Raw genomic sequence first — 26,023 nt, forward strand, 5'->3', positions numbered from 1 at the left:
AAATGCGTAAATAGTATCAATCGGCTATTTTTTTCAATGCAAAACATCCCAATAGGGTATGTCACGATGCGTGAATCCTTTCCGTTTCAATTTTTTTGACAAAAGGCAATTTGTCGGCAGGGCACAATAGTATCTGATTTTATGGAATGCCATACAAATCATGGAAGCTCAGTACAAAGCAACGTTATAGTATAGATTCTCGTTTTTCATGGTAAACAACTTTTTGCGACCATCGACTGGGGGAGATATTGAATATATCAAACTGTACGTATAAAAATGTCGCGAAATAATTATTTGTTTACGTTTTTGCGAAATATAAAATCAAAGTTAGAAACGAATGCAAAATTGAGAATGTGATATATTTTTTTACTACTTAATTATTATTTTTAATCAATAAATATATTTTCTAATAAAACAAATATTACTTATACCGTACTACATATATTTATACCATTGAATGTATCCCCTTGCGTTCAAAATTTGAGCGAATTTATTATAAATATATTGTAATATCGCAGTAAAACGCTTTAAATTTTTGATATAAGAATTCTAGACATCTAATGCAACGATTACGAATTATAGATATAAAGTGCATAATCGAGTCGGATTTGAGAACCACTAAACTGTCATTACAATTCTTCCGGCATAAAAAGAGCGAAATAATCGAAGTTTAACTCGGGCGTTAGCTCGCAGAAGGACGCTCGCATCGATGAGATTTTTTTTGTAGAGACAGAAAGAGTATATAGAATACGGGGATGATAAGAGAAAGGAAGGGGAAAAAATCGAAGAACCGATAAAAACGCCCAGAGGAGCTATCCGGCGTATTGAGTATCTCGAGATATCTCGAGGTACTTTTGGATCATAATTTATTATTCCGCACTATGTGTCATCGATCCAAACACCTCAAAACCTAGATTCCAAAATATATAATTTTACCAAACTCGGTTAATGTATTTCGAGGTTAGCGGACTGTTTTTTTCCTCTTACTGCTGCCATTTTCTTCGCCTGCTCTCCATTCGTCGATTAATATAAGTTGCCATTATTTCTGAGACGTATGGATCAATAGACAAGCATTATTATCGAAATTATTTATCTAAAAACTAGTTTGGACTATTTTCACAATTAAAAAAGAAAAAAAAAAAAAAAAAACAATGAAATTTATCATAAATATAAAAGACAAACGCTAAACGAACAATTCATATATTAATAAAATTTATGAATAATTAATTAAAGAAAATATTTTATTTTTCTCTGGTAAGTAATAAAATAATAAATAAAAAAATTAGTGCGAAAAGCATGCTCACACCGATGTAGCGTTCACAAAATACAGACATTTTTTTCATAGTACATTAATTATTATATTTTTTTTAATACGTAAGATCTTATCATATTTTGTTCTCATTATTGCGGATGATTCTTATTGTATAAATCTATCTCCTCTCGTAAATAACAGCGATATTTTTACCATAAATATCAATAGTGATTTTAAAATTTTGATTATATATCATACGTAGCGTAATAATAGTCGTCGAGGTGACCCTACAATAGAATCGAACGACGAACGGCTTCGCTGTTCCTGCACGACTATGTACGTCCGTAATACGCCCACCCCGGTGTACAGTCCCGCGGCAAAACGTCGGCGAGTCTATTGGAAAATGTTTTCCCACATAGTTCCACCGGTGGTGAGACTGGGTCACACGTACACGGGACGCGCTTCTCGGTGTATGCATACACCTATGCAACCAACGGCTGCGCGTTCACGGTACTCCCAGGTATTTATTTATCGCCGACCATATCTGCCCTTGCGAACTTCACGGGCAAACACGGAGGAGGTACCTGCCTGCTATGCGACGGCGATGCATAAAAATGCGACGGCGCTGGCCGGATGGCGAGGTTGCTTTCGCAATCGGTCTCTTTCGAGATAGCGTGTATATTCTTTCAGTTCTCACGAGTGTATCGATTCAGTATTTTCCCCGCGACGATATATTTATATTGCACGCGTCACGATCGATCGCGTTTCGCCCGTTTGCGGCTGGCCGCTCGCGCGGCGGATAATCTGGTTTTCTCGTAATTGTTATCCGCGTTTCGAAATGTCGAATCGGTCTGTCCGAATGAATAACGCATCGGTCGTACGAAACTCGTCGGGCTTTTTAACTTTGCGATAGGCCGTGCGAGCGGCTATGAAGTATTTAAATAATACATCTCGCATCTCTCTCTCTCTCTCTCTTCCGTGTCCATACATTACCGCGACACTTTTTTCGGAATCGGACGCGCGGTTAAATCGATCGACGCGCACGTACCTCGGGGCAATGTTATCGAAACATTATGCAGAGAAAACAAAATCGCCGATCTTTAATTCGGACCCGTAAGCCTCGCAAGCGCGGCCGTGAGAAGATCAATCGTTGGCGTCTGTTTTCGTTTCATCAAGCCGACGCGACCGCGGGCGGCGCGGAACGGCGGGAAATTCCCGTGATATATACCGGCCCGTTTCTCCTTCCCCTCCTCACCCCGTCCCCGTGCCAAAGTACCGGTACTCGAACTCGAACGGAGCGGGATTCATCTCGGAGATGCGCGGCGTGTAAAGTATAAAGCGAAACCGGAATCCCGGAGCGAACGGAACGGAACGGAACGGAACGCAACGGAACGCAACGCAACGGCGACGCGCCGGCCGGCCAACCGCCCGCCCGCCCGCGATATATTTCGATACGTAAATAAATACAAGGTCGACCGGCGAGCGCGTTTCTGGGATATAAAGGGCTCGGGGAAACTGCCTGTGCATAATTGGCACGGGAAAGGTATTGACCGCGGCGCGGCACGCTCGGACGATGGTTTGCCGGTCAAAAGTTTCGCCGCTGCGAGGCAGCAGCGCGGCGGCGTCGACGAAACGCGTGCTGGCCGCTCCAGGGTTCACGCTCGGCAACGTCGCCATATATCGACCCAGCTGTCGCTGTGGGGAAGAGGAGGACTGGGGCACCAGCCCCGATGTGTCCACGAAATTTAACTCTTTCGTTACCGCTTCGCGCCCTAATCGCCCTGTCTAACGGCTCTTCGGTTTCATTTTCGAAGGTATTTTCGTAAAGCAAGATCATTTCGTCGCGGATTAAAATTTCGTCCGGCTAAAATTTCGAGCAAAATTCCTCACCGCGTCTGAACAGTCTCTCGATTCTTTCCGTTATAGTCAGGTTTAATTTTATTACGAGCGATAAACGATTACGTGAGAATAACTTGAAGACTTCAAGCGCGAAATCAGAGTGATATGTTAAAAATATGAATGATAATTCTCTTTATTTACATAAAAAGGAGAGATATATGGAAATGTATTAACATACACATGAAACTTGACACATTTACTAAAATGATTATTGTTATTTAATGTTAATCTTAAAAAAATTTATAGACAGCTCTATAATCTAATGGATCAAATGTGCTTTTAGATAATTAAATTTATATTATTCATTTTCAATTTAAAATATTCGATTTTTCTTCTAAATTCTATGTAATTTACCAACGGTGTCGAGATTCATTGTACTTTCCCAGAGATATCGGTATCGTGCAGGATTCGTCGGAATTCGCGACTGCATTTACATTTCCATTAAACGTCGGCGTAGTTTCGGCGTTAATTCTTAAAGTAGAGATCGAGCGCGATATCCGCGCGTTCTATTTCGGTGGAAGTCGAGGTGAAATGGCCGAGAAACAATTCGCGACCCCAGTACCCACTATCGCCACCCCATACGAACCGACCAATACCCCCTTCCCCCCCCCCTCCCCCGCTTCACTGGAAAAGAGGAAGGGGATGAACCCAACCCAACTCGCGGAGTGACGAGTCACCCTGGGTGCCTGGCGCACGCGGGATTCCCCCCTGTGTCTATCTCTCTTTCTCCCATCCCCTTTCTCCTAACCCCTCTTCTCCCTCTTTAAATCCCTCTCATCCTCCCTCCGTGTTTCACCTCTCTCGGCGCCGCCGTGCGATCTCTCTTTTCCCGGCTCCTCTCACTCGGGAATCTCCCTCTCGTCATCCCTCTGTTGCCACCACTCCAGCATCACCAACACTACCAATAGCGTTCTCCTTCCACCCTTACGAAGCCTCCAACCAGCACGAACGGCGGTAGAGACTGCTGGGCATTCCCCTCTCGTTCTCGCGCTCTCTACGCGGATTTCCTATATCTCCGTCTTTTTCGTTTTCTCGCTGCATCGTGCGACCGGTATATGTACCTCGCCACTTTTTGCTCCCATCTCTGCCCTTTTCATTCCTTGATCAGATTCTCCTTCCTTATTTCTTGCTCTCGCCCCTTACGTCTCTCCTGACGTATCCGATGGTGAGTAATGGATTGAATTTCGTACAAGTCTCGCATTCGGATAAAATTCTGATCTCGACTGTGCGCGCGCGGTGTTCGGACGGTGCGGCGGAAGGAGATGCGCCTACTTTCTTAACTACGGGCGTAGGTGGAGAAGTGACGTCAAACAGAGACTGAGTAAATAAGTTAATGCGAGTTGGCTTCCAGCGGCTAAAGTCCCTCCGCCGTGCAAGTTACGCCCGGTGAACGTGTTGTTGGTTTTCTCTTACACAATTGCACTACTAGCCGGTCCAGTTAACGTGCCGCTCTTAAAATTTCTTTCCTCGATTTCCCTTCGTGTAGTTTCGCAGCGAATAATTCTCGGAAATTCTAGTAGTTGCAACGTTGTAAAAAAAAAAAAAGAGAGAAAAGGAGAGAAAGAGGTAGTTTTTATTGTTAGTCGAGAGAGGTCAGAAAATGCGACGACGTGCCAGGGAAAATTTCGCGTATGAAAAATGGCGAGAGAAACGCAAGGAAGTGTTGGCTCTAGGCCAAGGAATCGTTTTCTTGTCCCGCGAATCCTTCCCGATAAATGCCGGAATGGCTGGGTAACGTATCAATCTCCATGCGGCAACGAAAGCCCCGATCGTGTATGAAGTGACTCACTTGCGACCGATCGACCGGGTACCTGGTACCCCGGAGCACGTTCGCCACTTTTATCGCGGGGGGCATCGCGCGGCAATTTTCTTGGGCGCGCCGTTGGCGCGGCTACGCCGTCGCCATCGTCGGGAGGGAACAAAATTACCGGTAATGCGGCTCTGCGCCTCGTTTGATCGTGGAGGAACACGAGATCGAGAACTACTTGGCGAATGACCGTTCATTTAAGCAACAAACTACGAGACGATGCTGGAAATGCATCATCCCGCACCCTTTCGAAGATTTGGCTTTTTTTTTTTTTAATTTAATTATAAATACAATTTCTATCTTGTTTTGTGTCCATTTGAAATTGTGATACGCGCAACATGTTATGCAGATATTAATGAAGCGTGATTATTATTTATTTCTCTAGTTAAAAATATCTTTCTAAATCTTCGATTTCTAATATGCTACCTAGATGTCTTTCCTAGATACGTACCTGCTGTGTGTGGGAGTTGCGTAAAATGATGCAATGTTAGCCTCGCACGTCTCGTATTTAACTCAAATAGACATAGTATGAATTATACATCAATTTGTAATCTTCTGGCTGTGTTTTTATTAAAATAGTTGCTATAGGCAAAGCAAGTATTATACATATTATATATATCTTAATTCTGTTTACAAAATTAAATTACATTTACGAGATCTTGCTTCAGGTACGAACGAGTAACATAATTTCCACAAGAAAATACAAAGTTATATTATCAATCGAAACTAATTTGTTAGTAATTTGTTCAGCTTTTTCTTTGCATAAAATCTAAACAAAACTATAGATTTCTTTATCATAATTTAGAGATTCAATTGCAAAATATTATTTATTATACGTTATAATTTCATTTTACATGCAATATAGTTGTATTATATTATTGTGTATAATACTTAATTAGCGTTAATAAAAACGTTTCATTTATCAAATGTAAAATTCTTTCTATGTAATAAAGTATCATACAGAGTTTATTTAAAAAATTTCCATTCCATTTATTTTGTGAGCGCCTAATTTTTTTTGCAAAATGTTTCGTACAAAAGTTTTTTTGTGACTTCAAGGGGGACATAAAATAGAACCATTGCTTTGAATATAAATGTCAAGATTATATGAAGGTTAATCTAGTTTCTTTTTTGCTTAAACTATAAAATATTAATTTTTTGATTATCTTACCTCAATACTTTTATACATAGAATGAGAGAAATTAATTGATATAAAAAAATACATAATTGTTATTAAGATAAAATATGAATTTGCCATGAGCAGCTACGTATTTTTTTTCTTAAAACCTACTGTATATGTTTTCTTTAGACTAATTGATTCCTCTTATTATTCTGTACATAAAAGTATTGAGATAAAATAATTGAAAAATAAATATTTATATTTCGAGATATTTCATAGTTTAGACAAAATTATGTCAAATTAAAGTATAAAATATCTCGTAAACTATTCAATTTTTAGCCATTATATTCTTATAATTTTTTACGCAGAATATTAAAAGAAATGGACCTTCACCTTGGCATCTACACTCAAGGTTAAATCAAAATGATAATCATTTTTTTACATCCCCTCAAAGTTGTAAAATTATTGTACGAAACGAAACATTTCGCGAAAAAGTTAATCGCTCACAAAATAAACGAAGTGGAAACTTTTGACAAATGAACACTCTGTATAAAATATTTTATTAGGAATTCTCTATCAAGAACATTGAAACGAAACATGTCACTTGTGATTAAAAACTATTTCTCTGTATGTAGTATCCTTTATCATTTTTTTCCTTTGTAACAACACATGAAATATGAATGCAAGCGAAAATAAAACACAGCAAAGAAAATTACAAAAATTTTGAATAGCGAAAAAAAATTTGACGTTAAAAAAAAAAAAAAAAAAAAAAAAACTGGAGAAAAATGAGATAAAATATAATATATAAAATATTTTCATAAATTTCGCAAGCGTGTTACGTACCAATATTAAATAGATTGATTCTGAAATTGTTACAGAAAATAGTTTCGTTTAATCGGAACAAGTGTGGTCGATGTGTCGTTACACGACACAAAATTGTAGCAAAGAAAATACATGTACAGATTTACATGTACATTCGCGCTGTGGTTTTCATGTTGAAGGTTTACTAAGTAGATTGATTATCGTTCTTCAACGTACTGGGGTATTCGACTCGGCGACTCTTTCGTACAAAATATCGTTCTCATTCGCGAACACGTGCGCTTTGCTCCGCTCGTTCCCGCCTATAAATCTTCATAGCATTGCACACGCGTCAAGCCGGTGCGCAAAAGACTAATCCGTGTATAACCGTGTGTACAGCATTCATTTATGTAAGCTATCTCATACATAAGTGCCACGGCAATTGCTTCAATTTGTTGCAAGTGCCAAATGGAGCGAGTGCCGAACCGATGCGTACAATTCAGCCTGAATGTTGCAGGATGAGAACGAGATGCGTCGGTCGGTTGTCCTTCGTTGGAGGACGTGTGTGTCATTTCGAGCTTGGGCTCGCATACGCACATAGCTTAGCGAAACAGGTGGCTGTGTATGCGCGATATGTAATGTTGCGTATATGTATGTGCGTATGCGGCGTGGTCTTTGACCATCGCAAGAGTCGAGGAAAGGAGAGGCCTGTTTTGCATTCCGCGTCGAATGAATTATGGACGGCGAGGTGCTGTGGCACGTCGAGCGGAAAGAAAACATGATTTCTCTCTCTCTCTCTCTCTCTCTCTTTCTCGTTACGCGCGGCTGAAGATACGGTAGAAGAGACTGAACAAAGGATATACGACCAAGCGAGGAACACGCAGATCATGAGAGGAACGGATCAATGACGAAGTTCTGTACACGCAAAGGGACGAGGAGATGGGGTCTGCTTTTTCTCGCGACGTTCGACGCTAGGCGACCCGAACCGGTAGTCGACTCTGTAATAAGCGGCGTTAACCGACCAATCTCATGTAATCATAGTCTTCGCTCGATCTATCAATACGGCGACGTTTGATGGCGACCGATCGTCAACATATACCGGGAAGACAATCTGGATTTGAGGAAATGGATCGAGCAGTCGTAGCGTATCTTTTGCCTTTCCGATGATTTTGCGAAATCGATTTGCGAACAGCTTCGCGGAAATTACTTATGTTAAGATCGAAACAACTTGCGGAATGTTCGTGAGTCTAACACACAAATCGAACTTTCTAATAAAATATCGACGGTCATGGCGAATTTTAACATACGTATTAATAAATATGTGTGTCACGGTAATACACCGTACAGAAAAGGAAAAAAATCCCTCGAAAAAGCAATTATATCGATTGATTGAAACGCGCTGCGAACATTTAAAGACGATTTATGAAAATTAATACGTGCTAGAAAAAGTATCAATGTAGCAATATTTTACGAATTTAATTACATATGTGAATATTAATCGCTTTTCTATTAATGCTTTTAATTTATAATCTTATCTGTCTTTTTAAAGACAGATTTTTTAAACATATATAATAAGTATTATCTATCATATTAATATTATCTTAATTAGTTATTTTATCTTGTAATAATAATTTGTTTGATTAAACATTTATTTAATTACTCTACTTGATTCATTATCTATCATCAAACGTTATAAAAAACGGGAAAATTTCATATTCTTATATCTCATTGTCAGTTTCATCTTATTTTTTTTTTTTTCATGCATTAAAATCGCTTGATCCTTTTCGCTTACTGCGTGTTTCTTGGTTCGTCCTTTATTCTGTTTATATCTTTCATCATCTATTATTTGTTCAATTTATTTTTTGATGAGATAGTTATATAAACAACTATTTTCTACAATACGAGAAAGAGACTGCCGTTCTAGGTTGTGCGCAAATATAAAACGTAAGTTTAGAAAATTATTCTAAAATTGATATAAGTATTTTATCTCACGTGAAGTATGATTCACATAATTAACATAATAAGCGACACCGTGTCTCCGAAGTAGCGACTATTTGAAAATATTTTCGCAGCTGTTAAGAATATCAAGATATTGTTACGCTGCAATATTGCGACGCATATTGCATGCTTCTCGATGATTGTATACGAGATCTGATATAAATATGTGGTAAGATATTACGCAATTTTATGAGTCGTACGGTAGAATATTTTGGAACAAGAGAGAGAGAGAGGTGTTTCTAAATTAACGCCTTGAATATGTAATTGCGATAATGTAACAAAATTTGCGCGTAGGTCACTAAATATTTTAACTGTTATTTAAAGCGATATTTTTAAATATTTACATGATTTTTCGCTTCATAATTACGTACAATGACTTTTCCAGCAGCGATCTACAATGCGGGTACTTAAAAATAGCCAATCGCATAATAACGTACCAGACAACGATACAATCACGCCAGCAGGCGTACACATGTTACAAAATATTCCACCTCATTCCTTATCGTTTTATCACGCGCCAAATCGCTCCACACCAAAACGAGGGAAAAGTTAATAGTACGAAAGGAATGCCTATATAACGTCGCGATAATATCACGCAAGAGAAACGTGAAAAAAAAAAAAAATCCTCCTAATATCCGTAGCGGGGCACGATAAAACATATTACATAAGAATTAAGTCGTAAAATCACGCGGAATATTGGTTCGCCAGACGTTTCTCTTGCGCGGAAAAGGGACCGCGTTTAACATGCGAGTGGCGTTGTAATTGGCACGTCTTGCCGAGACACCGAAGAACGTTCTTTCGAGGTTAGAAGTGCAATGCACTGTTGCATTCGCCATACAACGGCGCACCGATAGAATGCTGATCCTAACATAAACGTAAAGTAAACGCGTGTCGCCGCGCAATGTCGCATGTACGTTTCGTCACACGCGTTCTCGAGAGGACGTGCTGCTAAGTCTCCGATATTGTTTGTCTAAATTAAAGTGTATTCTTTTATGCGAAATATATTTGTTAATAAGTAGTAGTAGTAGTAGTTGCAAAAATAATTTTTAAAATAATTTTTCTTAACAAAAATACCAAAACAGGAAGAGTTTTTTAATAATAATTAAAGATTTAAAATAATTTGTCTCTCTGGAATATAAATCGATAATAAAAACTTTCTGCGTGAGAACAATTAGTTCATTGAACGCGAATATCTATCGTCCAGAACGTTTCGTAATTATCTTTTGATAATTGAAACTATTTTTAGAAATATTTTTACTCGTCGGAGAAACACATAACAATAGTATATAGAACAATAGTATAGTAGCAATCTCTCATAGTTTAAATATGAAGATTATATCCTGCCACCGGTTATATGCATGAACTTATGAATGGTGACGTAATTACATATGCCATATAACAGGTAGATACGTGTCAGTACGAAACAACGATATTTTTTTCCCAGTCGAAATAATTCGACGTTCCATTCTCTTTCGAAGCCTCGAAACCCTTCTTGATGTGTTCTCCTTCATATCTAAAGAGAGGCAATCTCGAACTCATACTTGTAAGGGCTCGATTTCATGGATCCGAGCCAGTTTCATTCACTCGACAACACGACAGCAGCCGTTGTCGAGTTGCGTAACCGCTCCACTAACCCAACCTGCTCCTTTCGTGACAGCCACGAATCGCGTCCGTACAAATGGAGCCGCGCGCGTAGGCTCTTTGGCCGCCGCATAGGCTCAAGATTAAGGACAGCGTTGTGTAAGACGAGGGTTATCTGAATAAGCGTATATCGAGTGACCTCTCTCTGAGAACGTCTCGAATTTCATCGAATTGCGCCCGTTAAATTGTTATTGATTTACATAAAAAAAAAAAAAAAAAAAAAAAAAAAAAAAAAAATACGAGAGAAATAAAGATGTACTATTTTAATAATAGATTTTTTCGTAGTTTAAAATGTTATGAGGTCAGATAATCGATCTTCTTAGCAGTATATAATCGAAAGTAGATCAAGCAAGATATAAAGGAAGATTTGTTTCAAACGTCGCAATATTGTGAGATATTTTTCGTATAATAGAAATATATTCGCAGATTGTGAAATCGTTTTCAGACTGTCGTACAAACTTCTAGAATGTAACAATGAGAGAGCTTGCAACTGATCGAGGATCGTCTTACACGTATCGTGGAACCGAGTAGTTTTACTTGTCTTAAGATCGACTCGATACGCAAATATGTACGCATGATAACTAATACGTCCTTGTGCATATACTTGTGCTGCACGATTAAATCCGAGGACTCTTTGTACGAATATATGTACGATAACAATATACGACCTCGTTATATATACGTGGTGATATAAGAAAAAAAAAAGACTTGAAAAACTCTTGCGTAGAATTAAGAATATAAATCCAATCTAATGAAATGTCTCTGCTTTTACTGCTTCATTAAAAAAGATAACATAACATACGAACTTAAGGATAAAACTGAAAAGTGCATTTCTTCCTTTTCAAAAATGTCCAGCTGTAGATTCTTGAATTAAAGCGATAAAAAAGAAGTTTTGTACGAATCGTTTCTCAAACGATGTGAAATCTTTCTCATTGTCAGTTTATCTCGAATAAATTGTTTCAACAGAAAATCTTGATTTAAGAATACATTTCTCGAAATAATTAATTTTAAAGAAAATTACGAAAGAATATTAAATATTAACTTAATAATCTTCTGTCCTCCCTATGCCCCTTATTAAAAAAATGTATAAAATTGACATGAAAATATGACTCCTTTCTTATCAAGTCATATTTACAAATTAAACCCAATATTTCTGAATAAACATTCTTGATAACCAAGCAATGTAATAAGTTTTGCGTGAATATACACAATTGAGTTTGTACATGGTCGAAGGTTACGAGGTTGTATAACGTAACGTGAGACTCACAGATGTATGTGATTACCATGGTTTATCGTATTATTTATACGCTTACGTTAAAAGTCCGAGTTCACGCGTTTGAAATGTAAGTGTGTAAAGTAGCGAAGCTGTGGGGAATTAACGAGGCGTACCGAACAGCACGCGGCGAGTTACGCGAGATGCGTTAAAGTACCGCAACACACGTGGCCATGGCTGAACTTTGCGCCGCAAAAATAAAAGGCCCGCGAGCATAATCTATACGACGATATCACGATGACGGTGAACTTTTCGAAGTGTGCTCGTCCGTCTGTCTGTCAGTTCGTGGACGAAGCGCTATAGCGGGATGCGAGAGAGAGAGATAGAGACAGGGAGAGATAGAGAAAGAACGCACGCTCTTCTCTATCTTTGTCGATCGGTCGATGATCGCGCGCGTGTGTTGGATGAGCGAGCGTGCGTGCATGCGTGCGATAATGCGCGCAACGGCGTAGATGCTGTTGACCTTGCGTTAAAAGCGCTATCGAATATGCGTACAACATTTAGCGACTGTCAGGAGCGTACCGTTTTCCGTCCAAGAGCTACGTAAACGCTTGATGTGTTATGAACGCGATGTTACACGTTGCACGTTAATGCGGGTTATCGACGTTATCCATGTAACCGATGGCTTTTCATTAGACTGTGAATGGTCAGGGCAGTTGCCGCACGAATGGTCGAATAATAGTGTAACAGTATAGAATGTGTATACGTAGGCATACGCAAGATTACTCGATGATGGAAAACTGTTGTTCCGATACCGACGAGAAACATTGTAATTGCAAAGTTGCCATCCCTTACAATTAGAATTATTTGTATAAATGTTCTCTTCTCTTTTGTCCATCAGAGTTTTGATGGAAACAAGACATTAAAAATAAATCTAAAAAATGGTTTAGAGTTACAATTAATTTCATTGTTAAAAATTCGATTGAGATACCAATAAAAAAATACACGTTATTTAATTATTATTAAAATAAATGATAATTGTAATGTAATTGTACATTAATGTAACGCGAATAATTTTGATAAAAATGTGGTTTTACCACATGTGTAAGGCATAATCATAAATATTTTCAAAAATCTGTTTAAAACAGATAATCAGACGATTAATTTAAAAAATTAACTATTCTATTTTCAAGAGATTATTAGAGTTTGTTAATTGCGAAACCCACATTATCAACTACTTCAGTGAGTATAAATGGATACGAATACTTGTATTGAGGATTCAATTTTCGATAAAGATAAATATCTACAGTGTTTCATTATACGCCTTCACTAGCAAAGGCAATTATTTATTGTGCATTGCTAAGTTTCCATAAAATGTTTATTTAATACTCATACATAATCATAGGTGTGTTTATCGCGCATTAATATATGGTAAACTTTGTTCCTAACTAGCCCAATCAAAAGCAGCTTTAAACAGTATTCAAACATATATTCAACAGACACTGACGCATTTTGTACAATTCCATTTTTGGAATTGTACAAAATATCTTAATTGCAATGTTTGAAGAAACGACGATTTACAATATTTATCACATACATGACTCAATCGTATCCAAAATATATTATCGATAAAAACGATTCGGCTTTTTATTTTTGCGTTAATTTACACACACATATATATATATATATATATATATATATATCCTATTTATTTGGACACTTATTGCCATTCTTTTGTATAAACAGAGATTAAATGTACGAGAACAACTCCCGTATACCTTTTTAGATAATAATCAAAGGATAATTATAGCTGTTATTATATTTTATGATGTAACGCATGTATACACGACTGATATTACACGGAACAAATGATTCTCATATAACGCTTCGTGACTGCGTTGTTGGCTTTTCATTAAGGCCCAACGGTCAGGACCTTCGACTTTAAAAGCACTAGCATTTCCTCACGCGCAATATTCGCGTTATACGGCGAGTTTCTAAGCGTGCTAGTCGTAAATACCCGTGCATCAAACCACGTTGATTCGTTTATAATGGACGGTCGGGTATTACAGCGATTTACACGTGTCATCAATGTCGCCGGTACCGATATAAACCAACCATCTCACATCGTCAAATATTTCGCCACGCGCTTGCTCATGGCACTTTTAGTCGAATTGATGATGGTAACGCATATGATATTTTGCAAACAAATTGGTGAGCCATTAAATCGTCGTGTCTTAAATTGGGTCGTGACACATTCGAGATATACTATGACAGGCGACTGATAAATTACTTATCGATGCTTCGGCCAAGCGAACGAGTTTATTTTTAACGAGTCGTGAATTATTTTAAAACATAATGCCTTGATTTGAAGAAGTTAATTTCTATTAACATTATTAAAATATGTTTAGCATTATTTTTTGTACAAGATTAAATAATTTTATTTAATTTATTTATTTTATTTACTAATTTATTTAACAACACGTGTTATAACTGAGAGATATGTACTACAATAATGAAGATTGTTTTTTTTAAATAGGTATCGTGTAAAATAATTCTTTGTCGACAGTATACTTGTACAGTACAAATGTTTATCAGCAAATATTATATATATATATATATATAATATTATACATAAATAATATAAAAGTATATATACATATATATATATATATGTATATGTATATATTAATTGAGTATTTGCTATAATGTATATACAATATTATTGATATATATACATATATGTTTCTAGAAAAATAATATTTACAAAAAATTTCTCTTTTAATTAGAGCTAAGAAACAAATTTGGAGTATTACGTAATCAAACTGTTCAAAATATTTAAATTTCAAATCAGAGAAGTTTGTACAGTTTGGAGTCAATGCTTAAACAAACTATTTGTTTGATACACAATGCTCGAAGATTCGAACCAATTTTCAGACACAAAAAAAAATTCATGAAAAAATAATATTCATTACAAACAGATGTAATCAACTTTATTTTCTTCTAACAAATATACAGGGTGTTCGGAAATTAAACCGACAAACTTTCAGAGATTGTCAGTGGCACCAAAAAGATCATTTTTCGCAAATGAACCTAGGGTCGAAAGAAAAACTGAATAACTTTGAAACGGCTGATCCAAAGTAGATAATAATGTTTTGAAAAGGTTTCGAGGGACAAAAATACGTGATGAAAACTAAGCGGTTTTATTTAAAAAATTCAAGGTGATCTTGAGCTGACCTTAGCGACGTTTCCGACTGTAGGTTCATTTGCAAAAAATGATCCTTTTGGTGTCCACCTCTGAAAGTTTGTCGGTTTAATTTCCGAACACCCTGTATTGTATAACTTTATTTTGCTATTTTCTGAATCCAGCCTTAACTGTTTGACTCTGGTAAAATCCCAAGCACCATTTTTCAAATATATAAATTATACTATTACCTATATTATGATTATATAACTAATTACAAGTTTTAATTGCTAATTAAACTTTTTACATGCTATTCATACTAGCAACATTTCAATATGATAATCACATATTTTTTTTTCTTATCGTACGAATGACAGCCTCTTCTATCATAATTGCCAGTTATAGAAAATCACATCATATCTATAACATGCGAGCGATTAGGATAAAACATGCAATACCATCATTATCCGTGACATTGGATTCTATCGATGAGGCTGAAATGCTAATGTTAGTTATTAAAGTTATTATAGTTAGTTGTGAATAAAAATTGTATAAATTTAAAGTTTCAGATTTATCATCAAAACATGAAAAATAATTTCTGTAATATCTAAGAAAGAGAGATTAAAAATGTTTAGTGATTCAAGTATTTAGATAATATTAATATATTTGCTTATTGTTAGCTAGAATTTTATTAAATTCTATTTTCAAAATTTCTTAATTTTTATCATAAAACTCTCTTTAAATTAATTGAAAAACAAGATTCTTTTATTCTTGAACTCATCATTTCAAAACTTTGATAACTAATAAAGAAATATAACGTTTTCCAGAGCTTTGATACAAAAAAAAAAAAAAAGGGGTTTCCATATCTGAATATCAAACTTACAACTCTGTGAGAATACTGAAATGCCAATTATCTTGCTCAAAGATTAATCAAACATTTTTTTTAAATAAAAAAATACAATTTTAAATTTATAAACCTTCTTTTCGTAATATTCTATATCAAACATTAAATTCATCGTGACAATTTTTGTAGCGAGACACCGATGCAGCGGGATTCACGCCTTTATGAAAGGCAGATTTCCTTCTCTCGGTGAAAGACCGCGTGCGATCGAAAACTCGTGAGATTTTCGTGACGGTTGGTACTCTACTCTCTTGTGCCGACGGAATAAGTGTGTCACGGCCAGCCGGTAGTAGGAACGACGCTCGTTTAGTCGAGCCAGGAAAGCTTCTGCGCCAATATACACGTCCGAAAGATGAGTGTACAGCGGATATGATATATGTATATGTGAGAGTAATATATATATATATATATATATATATATATATATATATACACACGTTACGCGATGCAGAAAGCTGAAGAGATGTACCGTGTTTATATACGGTGTGTTTCAGAACCATGCTTGTTCATTCGAGTATTTTTCCAAACGATGTGATCTTCTCCTAACTTTTCCCATTCTAAACAGTAAAAGATAAAAAAAAATTTCATTTCATTTCAAGCAATAATTTCAATGAAATATTTAATTATAAAGCTTAATTTAAACAAACTAAAGATAGCTTAATAATAATTAAATTTAAAATTATTTTGTTATAGTTATTAATTATAGTTTAGTAAATAGATAAATTTAATTAGAAAATCCGTAAGAGAAATGACGATATTTTACTGGTTTTACATCATATTTTTTAATTTCTACTATTCTATAGAATGTTCTTTAAAGGTTTCGTAAGATCGAGCTTGTATGCGGATATTATACGCGCGCGATATATCAAGAATGCATACAAACAAGAGACACATTGCAGGTGCAAAAGGTTATTACGAGCGTCGTCTCACTCTCTCCCACTCTCTTGCAATGTGCCAGACGCATTTAACCTTTACGAGCTTGAGCGCAATGCGATAGAGAAAGAGGAAAGGAGACGCGGAAGATTGTACGAGAGTTTAACATGAAAGGAGAACGGCCCTTTTCAGTGGCGTAGGGCGCCTTTAATTTCCTCAATTATAAGGGTACAAATGTGCAGAGAGAGCAATGATTAGTTCTCTATTTCTGTACCTCGATTGGAAATTATAATGGCTCGTGTCGGAAACGCGTTCATTTGCTTCCATTTTCGTAAATGCATAATTAATTAGTTCCTTGTGCGAAATCCTTGTGTGATGAAAGTATACGAAATGGAAAGATTAAAGTAAAAAGAAATAAAAATAACAATTTAAAGAAATCATGAATAATAGAATTGTATTCAGATAATACTATCGATATTCTATTTACGATAATTCAAGCTTCAAAATCTAACGCGTATATAAAAGTTATTTAAAGAAATTATATATATATATATATATATATATATATTCTAAAAATCAAAAAGTTTAAAAGTTAGTCAGAGTTCACAGTATATTACTTGAAGAAAAAATGAAATTGACTCAATTTTTCGATGCTATAAGTATACAAAAAATAATTTTACGTTGATTGTGCCGCAATTAGAGTATTGCAAGTATTTATAAAGATTATTTTCGCATTTGTAGCAGTAAAATCTTAAACTCTCAACGAAATCACATCTACTTCAGCCCTCAAGATATACGTAAATGTGTATAAGATGCAAACTGATAAGTAGCAAACTATATATGGTCTATAACTTAAACGTCAAGTGGTAATCTCCTCCTTTCTATCTCTCGTTTTCATTCGTTATTCGTGATCGCGCAGGATTCCTGCGGAAGTCCTGTAGTCCTACGCTGATGGCCCTTATGAATATTTATTCGTGGTGCATCGTGCCGTATTGCTCCTTCCGTATCTGACCAGTATTTTGTAGCAGACACACGGCAGTACGTATACGCCTCGTTCTGTCGGTCGGTTTTCTCCGCGTGCATACAGGTCTCCGTGAGGAGGTGGAAGAAGAGAAGGAGGTGATGGAGGAAGTAAAGGAGGTAGTAGCGTGCAGAGATGGTAGAGGCGCAGGCGAAGGAGTCGTTGAACTACAAAACAACAGACGCATAAGAAAGACCGGCCTAAAAACGTTCCAAAGAAGGCGCGATTTCTCTCCTCTCGTCTCTTTCCCAATGTCTCTCTCCCTCTCTCTCGCTCTCTCCTTTGTTTCTCTATTTTCAGAATTCGCGACCCGTTTCTCGAGTTTTAACCGAGCTAAGTGTTTTTCCGGAACTTGCAAAGATTCGATCGCGAATTGGAACGGTGACCGGCGCATGGTTTGTGCTATATTATTTTTGGACGGCGACTAACAGGCTGTCAATCGCAGCGCGGAATTTTGATCGAAATCAGAACGCACGACCTGCAGAAAATATGCTCGAGGCGTTTTATGGAGAATGATTATTCGGAATCAGTAATTTTAGAAAGGAGATGGTATTTTTTTAGAAAATAACTTGCAAAATCCAGTAGCAAAAATCCAGTTTTGGCGTCTTCGAAATAAAATCAAATATATTTCTAAAATAAATTATATTTCAATTCAGTAGAAATATTTTCTCTTTCCTATACCGCAAAAAGATATAATAATCAAAAATAATAAATAACTTTTATAATTTTGCTACGCAAAACGCGGGAAAAATAACGAGTAGATCGATAAAATTCTATAATATCCATGGAAAATAAATGTGAATGCACGCTCGCGCTTTTACTTCTCAAACTTGCAAAAACTAAGAAAAATAATCAACTATAATTGCATAGTAAAAAATAGTGGAAAAAAATATGGTTGATTTTTATTTTTATAGTTATATTACTACTATAATATGTTGATAATAATAACCTTATATATATATATATATATATGCATAGTAATAATAACCTCTAACATAGTGCCGCCAAAAATAACTATAATTTATAACAATACAATTATTTTTTTCTCTCAGTGTACATGTGCTTAATCGATGCAAAGAGTAGAAGTCAGGCACAAATTCAAAATCGATTAGGGATTGGCACTTCCTGGCGCCAAGTTTTTTTTACCGCAACGAGCGTTTTACATGTCATTCTGATATGATGTTACTTTTAGTACAGTTATTTGTGTATAGTTGACATTTCTACATACGAAGATGATAGGCCTCCCTTCGTCATTCCCTCTCCCTATTCCCCTACTAGTTGTCCGATACACGCAATAGTAGTATATAGTGGGCGGTGTGTTATTTCGCTTTCTCTAAACATGCGAACGGACTTGTAATTGCGAAACTTCTGAATGAATTTTCGATTCCTCAACGAAACTGTGACTTCAAGCAGAAACACGCGGCGGGAAAGCGAGCGGTACGTCGCAAAAGAGACACCGCACTCGGTCAGATGCAATATTCATGACCTCTTACGTCGAGCGTTCACTTTGCAAGAACCTAAGAAAACGATCGGACAATTATTTTCCGTGCGTTACACGTTTTATCGTGTCAAAACAATATCGCGCGACCATAAATATAAGAAGCTACCGAATTCAATTGGATCGATGGAATAGAAAGACGTTCAAGTTAAATATCGATAAACATGCAAACACACATATTCAACTCGTAAAAAATACGAAATGTTTTTTAGTATTCTGTTTTTTTAGTTTACCAACACAATATAGCGTGAATTTTTTTATTTATGAGATCTATATTGTGTATACAAAGATATCAAGATGGATTAAAATAGATCTTTTATCTTATAAAAACAATATAATTCAATATCTCAATATAATCCATACATTTATTTTTCTTTCATATTCGTATATTAATGAAAGAGATATATCAACATGTTTTAATCGAAATCTGCATTGTTTTTTATGAAATATTTTTCTAGACTTTCTCTTTTTCGGCATTGACAACAGACACATAAATAATTTTATATTTGTACTAAATTTTATTTATTATGAAATAAAAACAAATGTATCGGAGTAAACAGATATTAACACATGAGAAATAATTACTTACTTCTTGTTTTTATATTTTATTATCATGTTAATATTTATTGATATCTCATGATATTTTTTTTATAATATCGATATTGATGACAACCATTTTAGCATAAAAGAAACTCTTAACTCTTTCTCTGCCTTTCTTAACAAATGCAGTTGTAATGAAGATGTTGCATTTCTTTTTTCTTACTGAAGCAAAAAATTGAGTAGAGCAAGTTGAAATAATGAAATGGAAGAAGAAAGAAACTCTCTCTTTCTAATTCAAAATCAATTTATCTTCTAATTTTATCTAATTCATCATGTTATATTAAAAAAAAATAGATTCAATTTCTTATAAAAGTTTTAGAATACATTCCAACATTGAAAATAATTTAATTTAATTCAAAACTAGATATTATTAAAACAAAATGAAATCTTCAGCCAGGAGAAAATCTTCACGCAATTAGCATGTAAAAATAAGAGAGATTGATGCCATAAAATGGTTCCGCATAATATTATACTATCCTTCGAAGAATAATCCTAATTAAATTGATATCTAATACAAAACTGTGCATCAATCAGTGTATTAATATATTCATATATATTATATATTAAGCGGAATTATGAATGTGTTTCCAATTATGAAAATGTAAATCAACTTTCGACTCATTGTTGCCTGGTTTAACATTAACTTAACTAGTTAAAGTTTCCTCTCTGCCTAAATGTGTATATTTCTTCATCTCTCGATATGTGTTTCTTTCCAAATAAATATAAAATATACACATTTCCGTAATCGCTCAGACAGACTTGCAATTTCTTATGTACAGTGTCTAAGTTTTTACATTACTCTCTTGAGCACTATAATGCACATTTTCTATTATATAACACTATTACTTTAAATCCCAAGTTTTTTTTCAAACTCAATAAACTACACTAATATTCGTATTTCACCGAAAAATTTTTTTGTTAACTCACCGTACAACCTTCTCGTCTTTTTTGAAATAAATTCGGTCGCCGAATTTGGCTTGCGGGTCTCCTATATAACCAACATTATGGACAAGGGGTTGCAACGTGACGCAGCAACGGTGGTAAAGGGTGGGGAACTCGTATCGTGCATACATACACACCGACATATATATATATATATATATATACACACACGCGTAGATATATATGTGTGCGCGTGTCCTATCGTATATAATACCCCTCGCTCCCTAACTTTATCCCTCTTCCCCCTCCGGCAATACTCCTTCTAGCTCACCCGTCTCTCTTCTAACCTCCTCGCTTCCCCGAGAGAGGAGTATATCCCGGCAACGTTGCCGGGTGTTACATAATAGCTTGGCGATGTTGCCAGATCTATACGCGCGGTACAGCGGTGTTGCCAGGTCAGACCGGTGTACCGTGTCGGTCTGCTTGCCTGCCTGCTCCAGCGAGGAGCCTCGCTAAGCTCACAACAGTTCTCTCGAAGGAAATCCCCTGTACAAAACTGAATTTCAACAAACTTAATTCATAACGATAGATTCATCCCGATTAATCTCTAATTTGCCCGATGGGATTTACTGTGTGTCAACTTGATAATTTTTCAATTTGTTACCAGATAATATACAGATGAGAAAAAAATTGCATTGTAACTTGTTTATGTGAAATTAATATATGAAAATTATCTTTAATTTTTTTAATCTCACATAATTATATCAAGTGTTATGCACAAGTAGTTATTTTGTAATAAAAAATTGCATTATGTTTTTTCCAGTAATTTATATAATAAGGTTGTATTTAATACGGCTGACTAGAATATTTGATTCAATGTAATTATTATTTATCTTGATTGTGTTTAGTAATAAATGTTAATAACAAAGGTAACTTTAATTAATTTTCACAATGTAAGAAATTACTATATTTTGCTATACGCTACTTGTAAGCGACATAATCGATTCATATCATCATATTCTTAATTTCGTAAATTCATTATATGTATATATTCAATACAAATATTATGTAATATATAAATGCATAATTTAAAATATTCATTTGCTATCAATTTAGTTCACGAGAGTTATAGTATATACAGATGATGCACTTTTGTGCAGATGTTACACGACATGAATTATATCGCACGTATGTAACGGCAAGGCTTTTTATCCTCGTGCTTGCGAATAAATACTAATGACCAGATAATAAAGACAGTTTGAAACTGTCATTGTACTGCATATTTTAGAGAATATCACGTAGGAAAAAGATTCGATTTCAATAATATTTTTTGACAATACCTTTTGAAATTATCATCATTACAGATATAGGTACGTTCATTTTTGTCTGTATAAATTTATGATAAATTGTATAAATTTGCGTAATTCATTAATAAAAAGATATATTTATAAGACAATTATGGCAAAGCGATATATTTGAGGTAAACTGAATTATATTATAAAAATATATAAAATATAAGATAAACATGTATCAAAATCATTAAAAAAAAATCCTGAATTTATTACGAAAATTTTTTCATTATATTTAATTACTATTTAATTATTTAATTAACCTACCTCAATATTTATATATGTTTACATTGATTAACTTTGTAGATTTTATTTTTATATTATGTAAGAAGAGAAATTTTTCGCTATCACATATTTTTATAGCCTATGAAAGCAGTTTTATCCTTATTTAGGGACCTATTATAGCGCTTTCCTTTGTCTCTAAGAATCTTGGGTCCTGCGCAGGTCCGGATGTCTCGGACTGGTTCCGGATCTCGAATTACCAGTCCCCTCGAGAAGAAAAGCCCCGCTCTACTTATTCTACGCTTGAAAAATATCATCTGAAGCGAGAAGAGAAAGACCAACGGCTCTTTGTTCTTCACGTTATATACATATTTCACGTTTTTATCGATCTTATTGTATTCTCTATATTAAATATATATGCACATTATATACATTGCAAAAAACAATATTAATTATCAAAAAATAAACAAAACTTTATATATTTATTTCACGTACTTTCCAAACGTTTTATATAAACTTAAAAATCCAAAAAAGACTATTTAGAATTAATAACCTGCGAAACAAATAAAATTTAAAAATATAAGAATTTAGGATAAAGTGTGATAGTTATATTTTGAATATTCTCATAATTATATAATTCAAAATGTAATATTAATAATGTATAAAAGAATTGTCTTCACATAATTCTACATATCATACAATAAAAAAATTTTCGATTTTACAAAGTTTATCATATATTCTATTCGTATATTTATAATCGCGTAGAAAAAAATGATGATGTCTCGGATATATTATAACGAATAATATTGATTACAAGCATTACTTTGGGTAACGCGTTTTTGCGGAAAGATTTATTTAAAAAAAGAATTCAAACGTATTTGATTCATGAAACATGCTGAATAAATTTAATATATAATATAGATAATTTTTAGTAATACTTCTTTTGTACTAATATAATACTATAATGCTAATATAATACTCTAATATGTAATATGCTAAGATATGTTGAAAAATATAAAAAAAAATCGCGGAGAATAAATATATTTGTAAAAAGGAGTCTAAGAAGACATGATCCATTATTTCAAGAAGCGTACGTTCAGATTTTTTTCTAAAACGAAAGATGAGGCTTTCAAATTTGCAAAAAAAATGTACACATTTATATAAGGTCTGATTAAGATCTCGGTTTTAATCATCTCAGGGAAACTACCGGCAACATCATCGAAAATTCTAGATAAAATCTCTCTCTGTCTTGATATATAAATTTTAAATATTTATGTTATACTCAAATCAAAAAGAATTATCTAAAACAAGCTCCACACAAAACCAAATGAAGAATAAGATTTTACTATGTATTTATTATTTTTCTTCAATTTCTTCATATTTTTTTAATTTAAAAATTCCTAGAATTTTGCGTCGCGATTCTTGAATCGTTCATAAGTCAAAAATTGAGGTAAAAAAGATAAATATTTTTTTTTTTTTTAAGAATAAATCTTTCTCAAATTAATGAAAAATTCAAACAAAAAGAAGGCAATTTAAAAGAGCAAAATATCTTAACTACTGTTGTGTAATAATTCTTTTTTTCTTAGAGATTACATTATCCTTTATAGTATTTTAGGTTATCGCATTAATGACATGGAACGAAAATACATATCACCGTATCCAATTTATCAAGGCATCGCCGGAAGAAGATGCTCTGAAGCTGACTCATCTGCTTATTTCTTGGCCTAGCTTTAAAAATCTTTCTACCTCTTCTTTCTCTACGTGAAAAATAAACACTCGGTAAACGTAAACGAGAATATAAATCTACAAGAAGAAAGAAATGCAGAGATCGGAACGTCTAATGCAAAACGATAACACATCCGAGTGTAAATATCGAGTGATGTATAGAACCGTTTGTCTCATTCGTGTTGAGATGTTATCTTAAACGTCCTTAAAATTTAATTGAATGTCATAGAGTTCATTGAACCTGACCTGACCTTACCAGACAGATCCATCTCTTTATGCGGAACATCAATCTCTTTCAAGGTAACTCCACGTTCAAAGTGACTTAAGAAGCGAGTGTAAAAAAAAGATTTAAAAAGCATAACTAATTCTCGTGCATATTTTTACTATTGTCTGCTATAATATTTAAAATACACGCACAGAAGACATTTGTTTTGTAGTATTACAAAAGTAACAATGTAATTTGTTAAAAAAGATTATTCGCAGAGAACGGTATTCAACATTTATTTATGCGAGAAAGCAGAATGTTAATCGAGAAAACATTGACTAAATCTCCAGTACAAAATATTGACGAGTATAGAATATGAATTAATTTGACTACCATTAAAGCAAGAGTTATTAAAGTTTTTAAATATACATTATGTATACAGGGTTTGTGTAATAAAATAAATTATTTTGAAGTGGCATATTTCTTAAATTCTATGCATACCATAGATAGTTCTGTAATACAGAAAAGATTCAATAATTGCCGAAACTATTATTTATGATGTATGTTACACAAACCGTACTGCAGAATTTATTTTTTATGAGAAATAAAAGTGAGATTACAAACTGACTTTGATTTATACGTACTATGTTCAATGTTTAATATGTAGAGTGATACTCTATAATCTATCGACAACGAAATACACGCGTTTCGCAAAAGAAAACATATGAGTGGAACTTGTAACAGTTGATGTTTTTTAAGAAGCGTCTTGTGTTTCTTTCATCTCTTTCTTAAATTCAATCTTAACTGGTGAAAGTCAACTCTTTTGCCGATTATATAGGAGATCTATCAAAATCCATATCATCGATAAATAGGCGATATCAGCGAAACAAATAACCGAATGTAATCTAATATTGACAGGTATGCGATGTTTTGAATCAATATTAATCCGCTCTTCAAGCAAATTTAAATATGTATATAATACTAACAATAAGCCATAGACATATGAAAAAATATGATAAGTATCATAATAACACATGTTTGATTTGTACATTTTTGAAAATGATATGTATTGACTTTACAATAAGTAAAATGTGAGATGTGAATAAAATAAATGTTCTTGTTCAAATACAAACAACGATTAAGCACATAAAGTGTTTTTTTTTCCTTTTTGTTTCTTATATATTGCTTACAATAATTTATAAAAAAGAATAAGAAGATAGTGATTTACAGAAATTGAAAATAAAAATCAAGATTTTTGGATATTTTTAGTCTAAATAGAAAAACTTAAGATACTTGGTCATAAATGACAGCAACATATTACTTACATTTATATTATAATAATGTATTATATTATAAAATTTTTTTAAATACATATATACATACGTCATATATTTTCAATGTTATATGTGATATAATGTCGAAAAAATCATTAATATATGTATGAAATAGTGATGATGACACAAGGTTGGCTGAAAAAATCTAATGAGTGGAAAAAACTATGATAAATTCCAGTTTTTATTGTCTCAAACTTTATCCAATGGAATAAACTGGCAAAAATTATAAAAATAACTAATACGTAACTACTTATGTAACTTTATGCAAAAATATATTTTTGCTTTAATTAATAAATTCTATTAATCTATAGTTTAAAAAAATAAAATGAATACAATAAAATATTTTTTAATTCACATTGATATAAAATTTTTAAAACAAAAACTGTAAAAATATAAATGTTATTAAATTTTATATTAATTTTTAGTTTAATAAGAAAACAGAAGTAGCAACAGATTTAAAAATATTTACCAATATTGATGACGCTTCACATTTACCGTTCATTATCT

General features: G+C 34.1%; 1 protein-coding gene and 1 long non-coding RNA gene across 6 annotated transcripts in view; both read right to left on the bottom strand.

The window, feature by feature from the left end:
- LOC140668531 (uncharacterized) overlaps positions 1 to 26,023 on the bottom strand; it is a 75,966-nt gene that overhangs the window by 39,315 nt on the left and 10,628 nt on the right. The gene's annotated exons all lie outside the window — the stretch shown is intronic.
- LOC140668536 (uncharacterized) lies at positions 1,317 to 25,410 on the bottom strand. The gene is made up of 2 exons (XR_012047192.1): positions 16,277 to 25,410; positions 1,317 to 16,134 (listed from the first exon to the last, which is right to left on the bottom strand). It is a non-coding gene; the product is annotated as an uncharacterized lncRNA (long non-coding RNA).

The sequence above is a fragment of the Anoplolepis gracilipes genome, chromosome 8 (genome assembly GCF_047496725.1).
Source record: "Anoplolepis gracilipes chromosome 8, ASM4749672v1, whole genome shotgun sequence".
Lineage (NCBI taxonomy): Eukaryota > Metazoa > Arthropoda > Insecta > Hymenoptera > Formicidae > Anoplolepis > Anoplolepis gracilipes.